The following is a 13,358-nucleotide window of genomic DNA, read 5'->3' on the forward strand; positions in this document are numbered from 1 at the left end:
GAAGTAAAAGTAAAAAAAAAAAAAAAAAAAAGATTATAATAGAGGTTCCTGCTTCCAAAATGGTATAGAAGCAAGCTATCTTCACTCTCCTGACACAAAACCAAAAATAAATATATAGCACTGAGATTTTCAGCAGGAAAGTCCCAGAACTCAAATATGGGGATGACTGAGTTTCAAGGGCCACAGAGCAGTGAAAAAACTCTGAGCAGATGGTAAGAGAATTGAACTTTCATATCCATAATGTCCGTCTCTACAGTCTTCCCAACATGAAGCATATTGAAAATTTTCTTCTGACTCATGGTTTCTACACTGGAAAAACTGATATTGAGGTGGATAACCAGCTTCCCCACCATCTTGGGTTCTTTGACAAGAGATCCTTTCCTGCCTCAAAGTGCACAGGAACCGTTGTAAGTATCTGAAGGGAAAAATATCCCTGGCAACAGCCAGAGACAAGCCAGAGAAAGAAAGGACTACCATCCACAGCCCTGGAAACTCTGCTGTTTAACGCAGCCAAAAGAAACACCAAATCAGAGTGGTGATTCAGTGGCACTATGCTGCAGGAGGTACATCCACAAGTTCCCTAGGCATGAACTCCTAGCCAGCCTTTCAAAACTATTGGGATATTCCTTTTGGGAATTCCCCAATTTGGAACAGGCAGTGTTCTGTTTGTTTACTAGAGCCAAGGCAAATCTGGGCTTAAGACACTATCTACTGCCCAAAAAGAAGTAGCAACTCAGCAGGAAAAAAAAAAAAAAAGGTTTCAATAGGTAAATTACAAAGAATCTCTAAGCAAACATACCCAGTAAAAGATAAAACAAGCCATACAGACAAGACTAAAATAAATAATCCTTCAATGCAAAAACAAAGATGTGCATCCACAAAAAACAACAGCAAACAGGGAACCATGACTTCCCCAAATAGACAAAACAAGGGAGAGTGACTGACCCTAATGAGATGGCAATATGTGAGCTCTGACCAAGAATTTAAAATAGCAGTTTTAGAGAATCTCAGTGATTGCTAAGAGAACACAGAATATTAATTCAGAAGTTTATCAGAAAAATTTCACAAAGAGATTAAATAATAATAAAGAAACCAAACAGAAATCTTGGAACTGAGAAATACATCTGCTGAACTGAAGAATTTATTTGAGGCTTTCAACAGCAGAATGGATCATACAGAGGAAAGAATCAGTGAGTTCGAAGTCAGGCTATTTGAGGCCGGGTGTGGTGGCTCATGCCTGTAATCTCAGTGCTTTGGGAGGCCAAGGTGGGCAGATCGCCTGAGGTCGGGAGTTCGAGACCAGCCTGACCAAAGTGGAGAAACCCCATCTCTACTAAGAATACAAAATTAGTCAGTCTGGTGGTACATGCCGATAATCCCAGCTACTTGGGAAGGCTGAGGCAGGAGAATCACTTGAGCCTGGGAGGCGGAGGTTGCAGTGAGCCGAGATCGTGCCATTGCACTACAGCCTGGGCAACAAGAGCAAAACTCTGTCAAAAAGAAAAAAAAAAAACGAAGTCAGGCTATTTGAAAATAGAGGAGAAAAAAGAAAGAAAAAGAACAAAGATGATTTGTACAATATAGAAAATTATCTCAAAAGAATAAATCTAAGAATTATTGGCATCTGAGAGAGAGTTGAACAAGAGCAAAGCGTAGAAAGCTTATTCAAAAAAAAAGAACAAAAAAACTTTCCAAACTTAAGATATAAATATCCACATGCAGGAAGGTCAGAGAACACCAAACAGGTTTGACCCAAATAAGACTACCCTAAGGCACATGCTAATCAAACTCTCAAAAGTCAAGGACAAAGAGAGTAAAAGCAGTAAGAGAAAATAAGCAAATAACATATAAAAGGAGCTCCAATTTGTCTGACAACAGACTTCTGAATGGAAACCACTCAGGTCATGGGGGAGGAGAACAACATGTTCAAAGTGCTGAAAAAAAAACCAAACCCTGCCACCCAAGAATATGGCATCTAGCAAAGCTACCCTTTGAATATGAAAGAGAGATAAGGTCTTTCTCAGATAAACAAAAGCTGGGAGAATTACCATCACCAGATCCATCTTACCAGAAATGCTAAGAGGAGTTAGTTAATCTGAAAGAAAAAAAAAAAGCACATGCAAAAATAATTTTTTTTGAAGGTATAAAACCCACTGGTAAAATTAAATACACAGATAACCCCAGAATACTCTAATACTAAAATTGTGGTGGGTCATTCACTCATAACTCTAGTGTGAAGCCTAAAAGACAAATCTGTCAAAAGCAATAATAGTACAACAACTTGTTAAGAAATAGGCACTGTAAAAATATGTAAATTGAGACAACAAAAAGTTAAAATGTAGGAGGGATGGAATTAAATCGTAGAATTTTTTAAAAGCTGTTTTCTTTCTTTGTTCCTGTTTTTTTTTTTTTTTTTTTTTTTTTTTAGTGATCTAAGGTAAGTTGTCATCTGTTTAAAATAATTTGTTGTATCTATAAGATATTTGTGTAAACCTCATGGTAACTCTATGAAAAAAAATCTGTAATAGATATACTAGAAATAAAAAGCAATGAATTCAAACATACTACCCGAGAATAACCCTTAACCACAAAGGAAGACAGTAAAAAAGAAACAAAAGAAGAGATGAGTTACATGACAAACAGAGAACAAGCCACAAAATGGCAATAGTAAGTCCTTATCAATAACAACTCTAAATTTACATGAGCTCAATTCTCCAAAATTAAAAGACATAGAATGACTGAATGGATAAGAAACAAGACTCAATTATATGCTGCCTACAAGAAACCCACCTCACTTATACAGATACAGACTGAATGTGAAGGGAAGGAAAAAGAAATTCTATGCAAGTAGAAACCAAAAAAGAGCAAGAGTAGTTATACTTCTATCTGATAAAATAGCATACATGTTAAATACTGTGAAAAGAGACAAAGAAGGTCACTATATAATATGAAGAAGTCAATCAGCAAGAGGATATAACAGTTATAAATATGTATGCACCTAACAATGTATGCACCCAACAATAGAGCACCCAAGTATATAAAGAAAACATTAATAGATCTAAAGGGAGAGATAGACTGCAATACAATAACAGTAGGGGACTTCAACACCCCACTCCCTGTAATGGACAGATCATTCAATCAAAAAATAAACAGTGGAGTTAAACTGCACAGTAGACTAAACGGACCCGACTGACATTTACCCAGTAGATTTCACCCAGTTGCTACAGAATACACATTATTTTCATCAGAACATGGAACAGTCTCCAGAATAGACCATATCTTAGGCCATAAAGCAACTCTCAACAAATTCAAAACAGTCGAAATTATATCAGTTATCTTTTCTGACCATAGTGGAATAAAACTAGAAATAAATATCAAGAGGAACCTTGGAAAATATGCAAATACATGGAAATTAAACAATGTGCCTATGAATGACCAATGGGTCAATAAAGAAATTAAGAAAGAAATTTAAAAATTTCTTCAAACAAATGAAAATGGAAATACAACATACCAAAATCTATGGGGTACAGCAAAAGTAGTATAAAGAGGGAAGTTTGGAGCAATAAACCCCTACACCAAAAAAGTGGTAGGACTTCAAATAACCTAACAATGCACCTCAGGGAACTAGAACAACAAAAAAATCCCAAAGTAAGTAGAAGGAAAGAAATATAAAGATTAGAGCAGAAATAAATTAAATTGAGACTAAAAAAATTAAGAAGATCAATGAAACAAAAAGTTGTTTTGAAAAGATAAAATCAACAAACCTTTAGCTAAAATTAAAAAAAGAGGAATCCCAATTAAATAAAATTAGAAATGGAAAAAGACATAACCAAGACCACAGAAACACAGAGAATTATTAGAGACTATTATGAACAACGATAATCCAACAAATTGGAAAACCTAGAAGAAATGGATAAATTCCTGGACACTTGCAATCTACCAAGATTGAACCAGGAAGCAATAGAAAACCCCAACAAACCAATAATGAGTAACAAGTTTGAAGCTGTAATAACAAGTCTCCCATCAAAGAAAAGCCCAGGACCTGATGGCCTCACTGCTGAATTCTACCAAACATTTAAAGAAAAATTAATACCAATTTTCCTTAAACTCTACCAAAAAAATTGAAGAGGGAATATTTCCAAACTCATCCTATGAGGCTAGCATTGCCCTATTAAAACCAGATGAGGATAGAACAACAGCAAACTAGAGGCAAACATCACTGATGAGCACAGATGCAAATATCTTCAACAAAATTCTAGCAAACTGAATTCAACAACACATTAGAAGGATCATTCACCATGATCAAGTGGGATTCATCCCAAGGATGCAAGGATGATTCAAATAATATGCAAATAGACATGATACATGCATCAAAAAAACCAAGAACAAAAACCATATGATCATTTCAATAGATGCTGAAAAAACATTTGATAAAATTCAACATCCCTTCATGATAAAAACCCTGCAAAATCTAGGCATAGAAAGAACATAGTCCAAAATAATAAAGGCCATATGTGACAAACCAACAGCCAATATCATATTTAATGGGGAAAAAAATGGAAAGGTTTCCCTCTAAGATTGGGAACAAGGCAAGGATGCCCATTTTCACCACTTTTATTATTCATTATAATACTGGGGGTCTTGGCCAGAGCAATTAGACAAGAGAAATAAATCAAGGACATCCCATTTGGAAGGGAAGAAGTCAAATTAGCCTTGCTTGCAGACCAAATAATCTTATATTTAAAAAAAATCTAAAGACTCTACAAACTGTTAGAACTGATAAATGAATTCAGTAAAGTCATAAAATACAAACCAACCTATAAGAATCAGTAGCATTTACATACACCAACATAATCTGAAAAACAAATCAAGAAAGTAACCCACTTACAATAGCTACAAGGAATATAAAATACCTAGGAGTCAATTTAACCAGAGCAGTGGAAGAGCTATACAAGGAAAACTATAAAACACTGATGAAAGAAATTAAAGAGGTCACAAAAAATGGAAAGATATTGCATGCTTATGGATTGGGAGAATTAATACCATTAAAATGACAATACTACTGAAAGCAATTTATAGATTCCGTGCAACCCTTAATCAAAATACCAATTACATTCTTCACAGAAATCGAAAAAACAATCCTAGAGCTGATATGGAATCACAAATGATTCTGAATAGTCAAAGCAATCCTGAGCAAGAAAAAAAAAAAAAAAAAAAGCTGGAGACATCACACTACATGACTTTAAAGTACACTACAAAACTGTAGTAACCAAACCAGCATGGTACTTACATAATAGTAGACACATAGATCAGTGAAACAGAATAGAGAACCCAGATACAAATTCACATTTCTTATAGCCACCTGATTTTTGACAAAGCTACCAAGAACATACAATGGGGGAAAGAACAGTCTCTTCAATAAATAGTGCCAGCAAAACAGGATATCTATATGCAGAAGTATGAAACTTGACCCTTATTTCTTATATACAAAATCAAATCAAAATGAATTAAAAACTAAATCCAACTTGAAACTATGAAGCTACTAAAAGAAAACATTGGGGAAATGCTCCAGGACATTGATCTGGGCAAAGATTTTTCGGGTAAAACCTCAAAAGGACAGCAATGAAAGCAAAAATTGACAACTGGGATTATTAATACATGAAGCTAAAAGGCTTCTGCACAGCAAAGGAAACAATCGAAAAGGTGAAGAGACAACCACAGAATGAAAGAAAGTATTTGCAAGCTATCTATCTGACAAGGGATTAATAAGCAGAAGATACAATGTGCTAAAACAACTCAATATAAAAAAAAATCTGATTTAAAAATGGTCAAAACCATCAATGATAGACTGGACAAAGAAAATGTGGTACATATACACCATGGAATACTATGCAGCCATAACAAGGAACGCGATCATGTCCTTTACAGGGACACGGATGAAGCTGGAATCCATTATCCTCACCGAACTAACACAGGGACAGAAAACCAAACACTGCATGTTCTTACTTATAAGTGGGAGCTGAAAAATGAGAACACATGGACACAGGGTGGGGAATAAGCCACACTGGGGCCTGTCAGAGGAAGGTGGGTTAAGGGAGAGCATTAGGAAAAAGAGCTAATGCATGCCAGGCTTAAGACCTGGGTGATGGGTTGATAGGTGCAGCAAACCATCATGGCACATGTTTACCTATGTAACAAACCGGCATATCTTGCTCGTGTACCCCAGAACTTAAAAATAAATAAATGAATAAATTTAATTTAATTTAAAAATGGGCAAAAGATCTGAATAGACATTTCTCAAAAGTAGACATACAAATGGCCAACATGTATGTGAAAAAAATGCAGAGAAATGCAAATGAAAACCACCATGAGATACCATCTCAACCCAGTTAAAATGGCTTTTATCAAAAAGACAGGCAATAACATGCTGGTGAAGATATAAAGAGGGACCCTGGTACAGTGTTGGTGGGAATGTATATTAGTGCAGCCATTATGGAAAACTGTATGGAGGTTTCTCAGCAAACTAAACATAGAACTATCATGTGATCCAGCAATTCCACTACTGGGAATATATCCAAAAGGAAATATATCAAAGAGACATCTCCACTCTTATGTTTATTGCAGCACTATTCATTATAGACAAGATATGGAATCAACCTAAGTACCCATCGGTGGATGATTGGTGAAAGAAAATGTGGTACTTATTTATAAGGGAATATTATTTATTTATACAAAAAATGAAATCCTGTTATTTGCAGCTACATGGATAGAACTGGAGGTTATCATGTTAGGTGAAATAAGCAAGCACAGAACCATGAATATTGCGTGTTCTTACTCATATGTGGAAGCAGTGATCCTGACCCTGTGTAGTCCTAGGCTAATATGTATGTTTGTGTCTTAGTTTTCAAGAAATAAGTTTAAAAAGTAAAAAAAAAAAAAAAAAAATTAGGAAAAAAGTATATAGAATAAAAACATAAAGAAAATATTCTTCTACAACTGTACATGTGTTTGTGTTTTGAGCTGTTGTAAAAGACTCAAAAAGTGAACACTAAAAAGTTTATTGGCTGGGTGCAGTGGCTCACACCTGTAATCTCAACACTTTGGGAGGCCAAAGCAGGTGAATTACTTGAGCCCAGGAGTTCAAAACCAGCCTGGGCCACATGATGAATCCCTGTCTCTACAAAAATAATACAAAAATTCGCTGGGCCTGGTGGTGCATACCTGCAGTTCCAGCTACTTAGGAGGCTGAGGTGGGAGGATCGCTTGAGTTTGGGAAACGGAGGTTGCAGTGAGCCGAGATTGTGCCACTGCACTCCAGCCTGGGTGACAGAATGAGACTCTGTCTCAAAAAAAAAAAAAAAAAAAAAAAATCAAAAGGTTGCAGAAAACTAAGGTTAATTTATTACTGAAGCAAATATTTTTGATAAATTGAGTGTAGGCTTAGTGTATGGTGTTTATAAAGTCTACAGTAGTGCACAGTGATGCCCTAGCTATGCCACTTAGATTTGTGTAAATACACTCTGATGTTCACACAACGATGAAATTACTTAATGACACATTTCACAGAACGTATCCCTGTCATTAAGCGATGCATGGCTGTAGATGGATTTCTTTCTGTAATTTTATTAAACCTTCCTAACCCTATGAGGTCTGTAGATTTGGTGCTAATGCCCCTTCATGACCACTCATTCATTCTTATAGCATTCTAAGTTTTCCCTGTTGTGGTTTATGATTATGTATATGTGGGGTCGTTTGACCAATGTCTTCTCTATTGAACTGTGAGCACTATCACGCTAGTGACAATGTCTATTTTTTTTCTATTGTATTCCAGCACCCCATCTCTTGCCTAGGACGTAGTCAACACTCAATAAATACTTGTAGAATGAAAGAATGAGTTCATTGATTCACCCTTGCTCTTGGCATTGTGTTCAGTGGGGAAAACGAGGAAGAGAGTGGTTCAAAGACTTGCTGTGGGCTAACCTTTCTTTCAAGAAGTCCCAGTATGTTAGTCCCCTACTGATACTGTAACAAATTACCACAACTTTAGGGCCTTCCAGTCGTGAAGGTCAGAAGTCTAAAATGAATCTTACAAGGCTGAAATCAAAGGGTTGGCAGGGCTGCATTCCTTCTGGATGCTCCACAGGAGAATCTGTTTATTTGCCTTTTCAGACTTCTAGAGGCTGCCTGCCTCCTTGGGTTGTGGTCCTAAAGTCCATCTTCAAAGTATATCACTCCAACCTCCGTTTCTGTCGGCACACCTCCTTTCTGACTCTGACCCTGCTGCCTCCCTCTTACGGGGGTCCTTGTGATTACATTGGTTCCACCTGGATGTTACAGCATATGCTTCTCATCTCAAAATTCTTAAATTAGTCACATCTGTAAAATCCCTTCTGCCAGGATTCCCCGGGGTCATCCCTTAGCCTGAGATGGATCTTACCTATAAAATCAATAATAATGAAGTAAAGAGGGCTGAGGTGGGCTTGCTCACTGGAGTAAAGAGAAATGCCAATGAAGCTATTTTAGGGAATTCCTGGGTAAAAAGGAGGCCCCTGGTATGTGACAGGCCAGAGGTGAACGAATCTGCTGCTTAGGGGGAAACAGGGAGTGGAACAAACCTTAAATGGCCTTCCGTGTTGATGTACAGAATCTTATAAAGTTTGCAAATTATTTATCCTGTTGGTGTCCTCCCTTGAGTTATTAGTATTCACAAAATTCTAGTGCTTGCCACAGGGTGAATAGAGGGAGGGGGTGAGGCATGAGCCACACCCCATGGTCATATTCGCTGTTCAGAGAGTGGAACAAACATACATCTGTACAGGGTGGGGGCTGGGGTCCAGAAATATGGACCCAAGGCAGGCCACCTGGACCCCCATGTCTAGATACCTCGCTATGGGGGGAAAGGCACCCAGCTCTGGTATCAACAAGTTAGAGGCAAAGCTGGCTCTCCTGGCTCATGGCTCCAAGCTGAACCCACTGGATGGAAATATTTGACTACTGAAGGAAGGGTAGCTCTTGAGTTCAGGCCGAATTCATTCAACAGGTATTTATTCAGCGCCCCTGTGTGCCAGCCAGCCCTGCCCTGGCAGTGGTGAACGAGTTTGATGTGGCTCCTGTTAGCTTACGGGCATGTAAGGGAGGCGGACAGTCAGCAGGTAAATGAGAACAGAAAACGATTCTCAACTGTGGTAAGGACCAGGAAACGAAACACATAGGATAGTGAGACAGAAATAACCACGGATGGGATGGAAGGGGTGTGCATTTCAGAGGGAAAGGCCAGGGAGGACCTCTCTGAACAGGTGTCATTTACGTGAAGGCCTGAGACGGAGGACTTGGGAGAAGCAAATGGCCCAAGGTGGGCCAGAGCTTGGTGGTTTTGAGAAATGGAGAGAAGGTGGGAAACAGTGGCCAGAAAAAGGTGGACAGAGTCAGGTAAGCATAGGCCTCAAAGGCCTCGTGGGCTGTGGCAGACGATTTGAGGGTTACTGCAAAAGCAGTGGGAAGCAAGGTGACCATTTTAAGCAAGAAATTGATCTGACATACATAAAAAACAATATCCTTGAGAAATATGGGCATTCTCTATTGTTTTTCTTTTTTTTGTTTGTAAGCTATTAGTTTCTGAATGTTTAGTACATACTGGGTGCTGTACTAAGCTGTTTATATGCATTATTTTGTCTAGTATTTTCAACAGGCCTAAATTGGAGAAAATGTACTCATTTTACTGGATACTAAACTGAGGCTGAGAGAGTAACGTAGCTTTGCCAAGGCAAGTAGCAGAGGGAGATTCCAAACCCAGGTCTGTTGACTCCCATGTTTGAGCCTCTAACCAATTTGTTCTCTCTCACTCTCCCTCCCTGACTTTTCACAATTAAAAAATTATGGTAATGTATATATAGATGACATAAAATGTGCCCTTTTCTGGTATCACAAATACCAAAATTTGAATAATTTGAATAACGGGCTATACCACATGGATTTAAAAAACTACAGCATATTATTAATAATACACATTCCACTAGGAAAACTTGGCACAGGTAGGAGCATGTGATGTAAAAAAGAACTTGCACAGGATTCATAATCTTTGCTTCTTTCAAGCAAGCTTGGTTTTTGTCCTGTGCATATGGCCTGTGTTTATTTCCATCCTGTGGCCTTTGGGTATGCTATTCTTTCTAACTGGATGGCTTCCCTTCATTCTCTCAGCCTTTGAAAATATGATTTTTTTCTATGTTAAAAAGAAGCTATATATATAAAAAAGAAAGCTGTATTGAGTTATAATTTTTAGATATTTTACTTGCAATGAGAAAGAAGAGAAGAAGTTGAATGTTATAATGTAGTACAGTAATAAATATCAGTAGAGTGACATGTTATAGTTGATCAATCACCATCTATTGAAAATTCAGAGTGGTCAACATGGTCTTAGGGTTTATGGACACACAAAAACATTTTACCTATCAGAAGATATAAATGTACAATGAAGGGAGAGCTAAGGGGTAATTAAAGCAGAGTGCAGATAATCAGAGGAGGAGCGGAAGGATAGAGAAGGCAAAGAAAATGTGCCATTTTAGCCATTTTAAGTGTATAATTCTGTGGCATTAATTAGATTCCTATGATTGTGCAACCATCACCTCTATCTAGTTCACCACCCCAAACAGAAGCTCTGTAACCATTAAGCAACAACTCTCCATTCAGCTTTCCCCCAGCTCCTGGTAACCTTTAATCTACTTTCTGTCTCTATGAATTTGCCTATTGTAGATATTGCATTTAAGAAGAATCAGACAAGATTTGTCCGTTTGTGTTTGGCTTCTTTTGCTTGGCATGATTTCAAGGTTCATCTACATTGTAGCACATAGCAGCTCCTCATTCCTTTTCATGGCTGAATAATATTCCATTGTATGCACATACCTCATTTTTTATTTTTATATTATTTATTATTATTACTATATTTTGAGACAAGAGTCTTGGTCTGTTGCCCAGGCTGGTGTCCAATGACACAATCTTGGCTCACTGCAGCCTCTGCCCCTGCGTTCAAGCGATTCTCCTGCCTCAGCCTCCTAAGTAGCTGGGATTACAGGTGTGCACCACTGCTCCCGCCTAATTTTTTGTATTTTTAGTTGAGATGAGGTTTCACCATGTTGGCTAGGCTGGTCTCGAACTCCTGGCCTCAAGTAATCTGCCTGCCTCAGCCTCCCAAAGTGTTGGGATTACAGGTGTGAGCCACTGCGTTCAGCCCATATACCTCATTTTGTTTATCCATTCGTCTCTTGATGGAAAATTGGGTTGTTTCCGCCTTTTGACTATTGTGAATGAACATTGGCATACGAGTATCTCTGAGTCTCTGTTTTCAATTTTTTAGATGTACACTAGAAGTATAATTGCTGGGCAATTCTGTTTAGCTTTTAGAGGAACTGCCAAACTGTTTTCCATAGGGGCTGCACCATTTCACATTTCTATCAGCAATATACAAGGGTTCCAATTTCTCTACTTCTTTGCCAACACTTGTTTTCCATTTTTCCCTTCGTTTGGATCATAGCCACCCTAGTAAGTGGTAGCTCATTGTGATTTTGATTTGCATTTCCCAAATGACTTGTGATGTTAAACATCTTTTCGTGTGCTTGTTGGCCGTTTATATAGCTTCTTTGGAGAAATGTCTATTCAAGTCATTTGCTCACTTAAAAAACTATGTTGTCTTTTTTTTAATGGTTGAGTTGTACGAGTTTTAGAAATATGTCCTGGATATCAAGCCTTTATCAGAAACATTTTCTGATATTTTCTCCCATTTTGTGGGTGGTCTTTTCACTTATTTGATAATGTCCTTTGCTGCACAAACATTTTTAATTTTGATAAAGTCTAATTCATTTTTATTTTGTTGCTCCTGCTTTTGGTGTCATATCTAAGAATCGATAGCCAAATCCAAGATCATGGATGGAGATTTACTCCTATGTTTCCTTCTGCTGTTCCTTGGTTTTAACCATTAAATTCTCATCCAGATTTTAGAAGTCATTCACTTTGTCAGTAAAACATCGGAGGCATGGGAAGCGCAGCTAAGTAAGTCGTGGTGGTCACCCTGCAGGGGCTCAGACAGTAGTGGTGGAAAGAAATGTCAGTGGTGATTATGCTATGATGATGTAGCCACTCATTCCCAAACACCAGTGTAAGGATCTTCTCTGGTCCACTAATTTGTGGAAAAATGATTTAAAAAGTCAAATTTTCATAAAACTAAATTTATTCCATTTAAATAACTGTCCCTCATTGTGCAAGTGGCTGCCTTCTATGATATTAGCATGTTCTTATGATCTGAGGCTAAGATAGATGATGATACTTTCTTTAAATGGCTCTACTTGGAAAATTGAGAGTGATCAACCCTGTGTCACACTTCCTAATTTGGGGAGGAAACTATGAAATTCAAGGGTTTAGAAGCCACTGCAGGTGCTAGAGTTCATTTACGTGGGCCTGCGAAGCATGCTGGTGATCCCTGCCTGGAGTTTCTTGAGAAGGTTTTGTGGGGATCTTGTCCAGATTCACTTCGTCAAATATCCAATTCATTTCAGCTGTAATTGTCATCTTCGTGCAAAATTTTTAGAAATAGAGAGTGGGGAAAAAGAAGAGGAAATCAAAACTAGAAGGTATGTTTCTTAGCCTGACTTCTTCCGGGCAGCCTCTGACTGATTCCTCTTATAGGTTTTGCCAGATGGTTTTTCTCTTTATTGAAGGTACATATGAAAAAAGAAAATGAGAAGGAAAAAATCCTGCCCAGAAAGGGATGTTTTTTTTTTTTTCTTGTGAGAAAGAACACTCAGTTGCACTTGGCGCCTGAATGAAGTTGGGCTAATGAGTTCACCATTGTAAAACAGTGAAATTCTCCCAAACATACTAATTAAGGTACTTTTTGTCTTTTCTGTTGGTTTTCGCTTTGAAGGTACTATGAAAATGGCATGCTGAAAAACTGAGGGGCCAAGTTTGGAAGAAATGACATAGTCTCTACTTGGCAGTCGGCCTTGCACTTGAATGACCTGGTGTGGAGACTAGTCTCCGAATTTTCTGATGGCCCACATGCCTGGGCTGCAGTGCATAGTCATGCAGTTTAATGGCTTCCCATGGATCTGTGCAGTGCACAACCTATGTAGTCGTAAACAGTGGCCTGATGTATTCTAACAAAAATATAAATGAGCATAGACACCTAAGAGATGTGTGCTGGTTTATAAATTATATACAGGTTCTATTGTCAATCCACCTGAATTATATATTGATGAAACTTGATTTCTTTTTTTAAACATAAAAATAGAAATGAATAGCAGTTATAACAAATTTCATCTATGCTCCCATGGGTGGTTTCAAATATTCCTTTCCCTACTTTGGAGACA

The 13,358-nt window shown here is 37.8% G+C and overlaps 1 protein-coding gene across 4 annotated transcripts in view; it reads left to right on the forward strand.

Moving 5' to 3' along the window:
* The window catches only part of PAMR1 (peptidase domain containing associated with muscle regeneration 1), a 191,550-nt gene that overhangs the window by 112,313 nt on the left and 65,879 nt on the right, over positions 1–13,358 (forward strand). The window lies entirely within an intron of this gene.

This window comes from Hylobates moloch, unplaced genomic scaffold (assembly GCF_009828535.3).
Source record: "Hylobates moloch isolate HMO894 unplaced genomic scaffold, HMol_V3 SCAFFOLD_11, whole genome shotgun sequence".
Taxonomy (NCBI): domain Eukaryota; kingdom Metazoa; phylum Chordata; class Mammalia; order Primates; family Hylobatidae; genus Hylobates; species Hylobates moloch.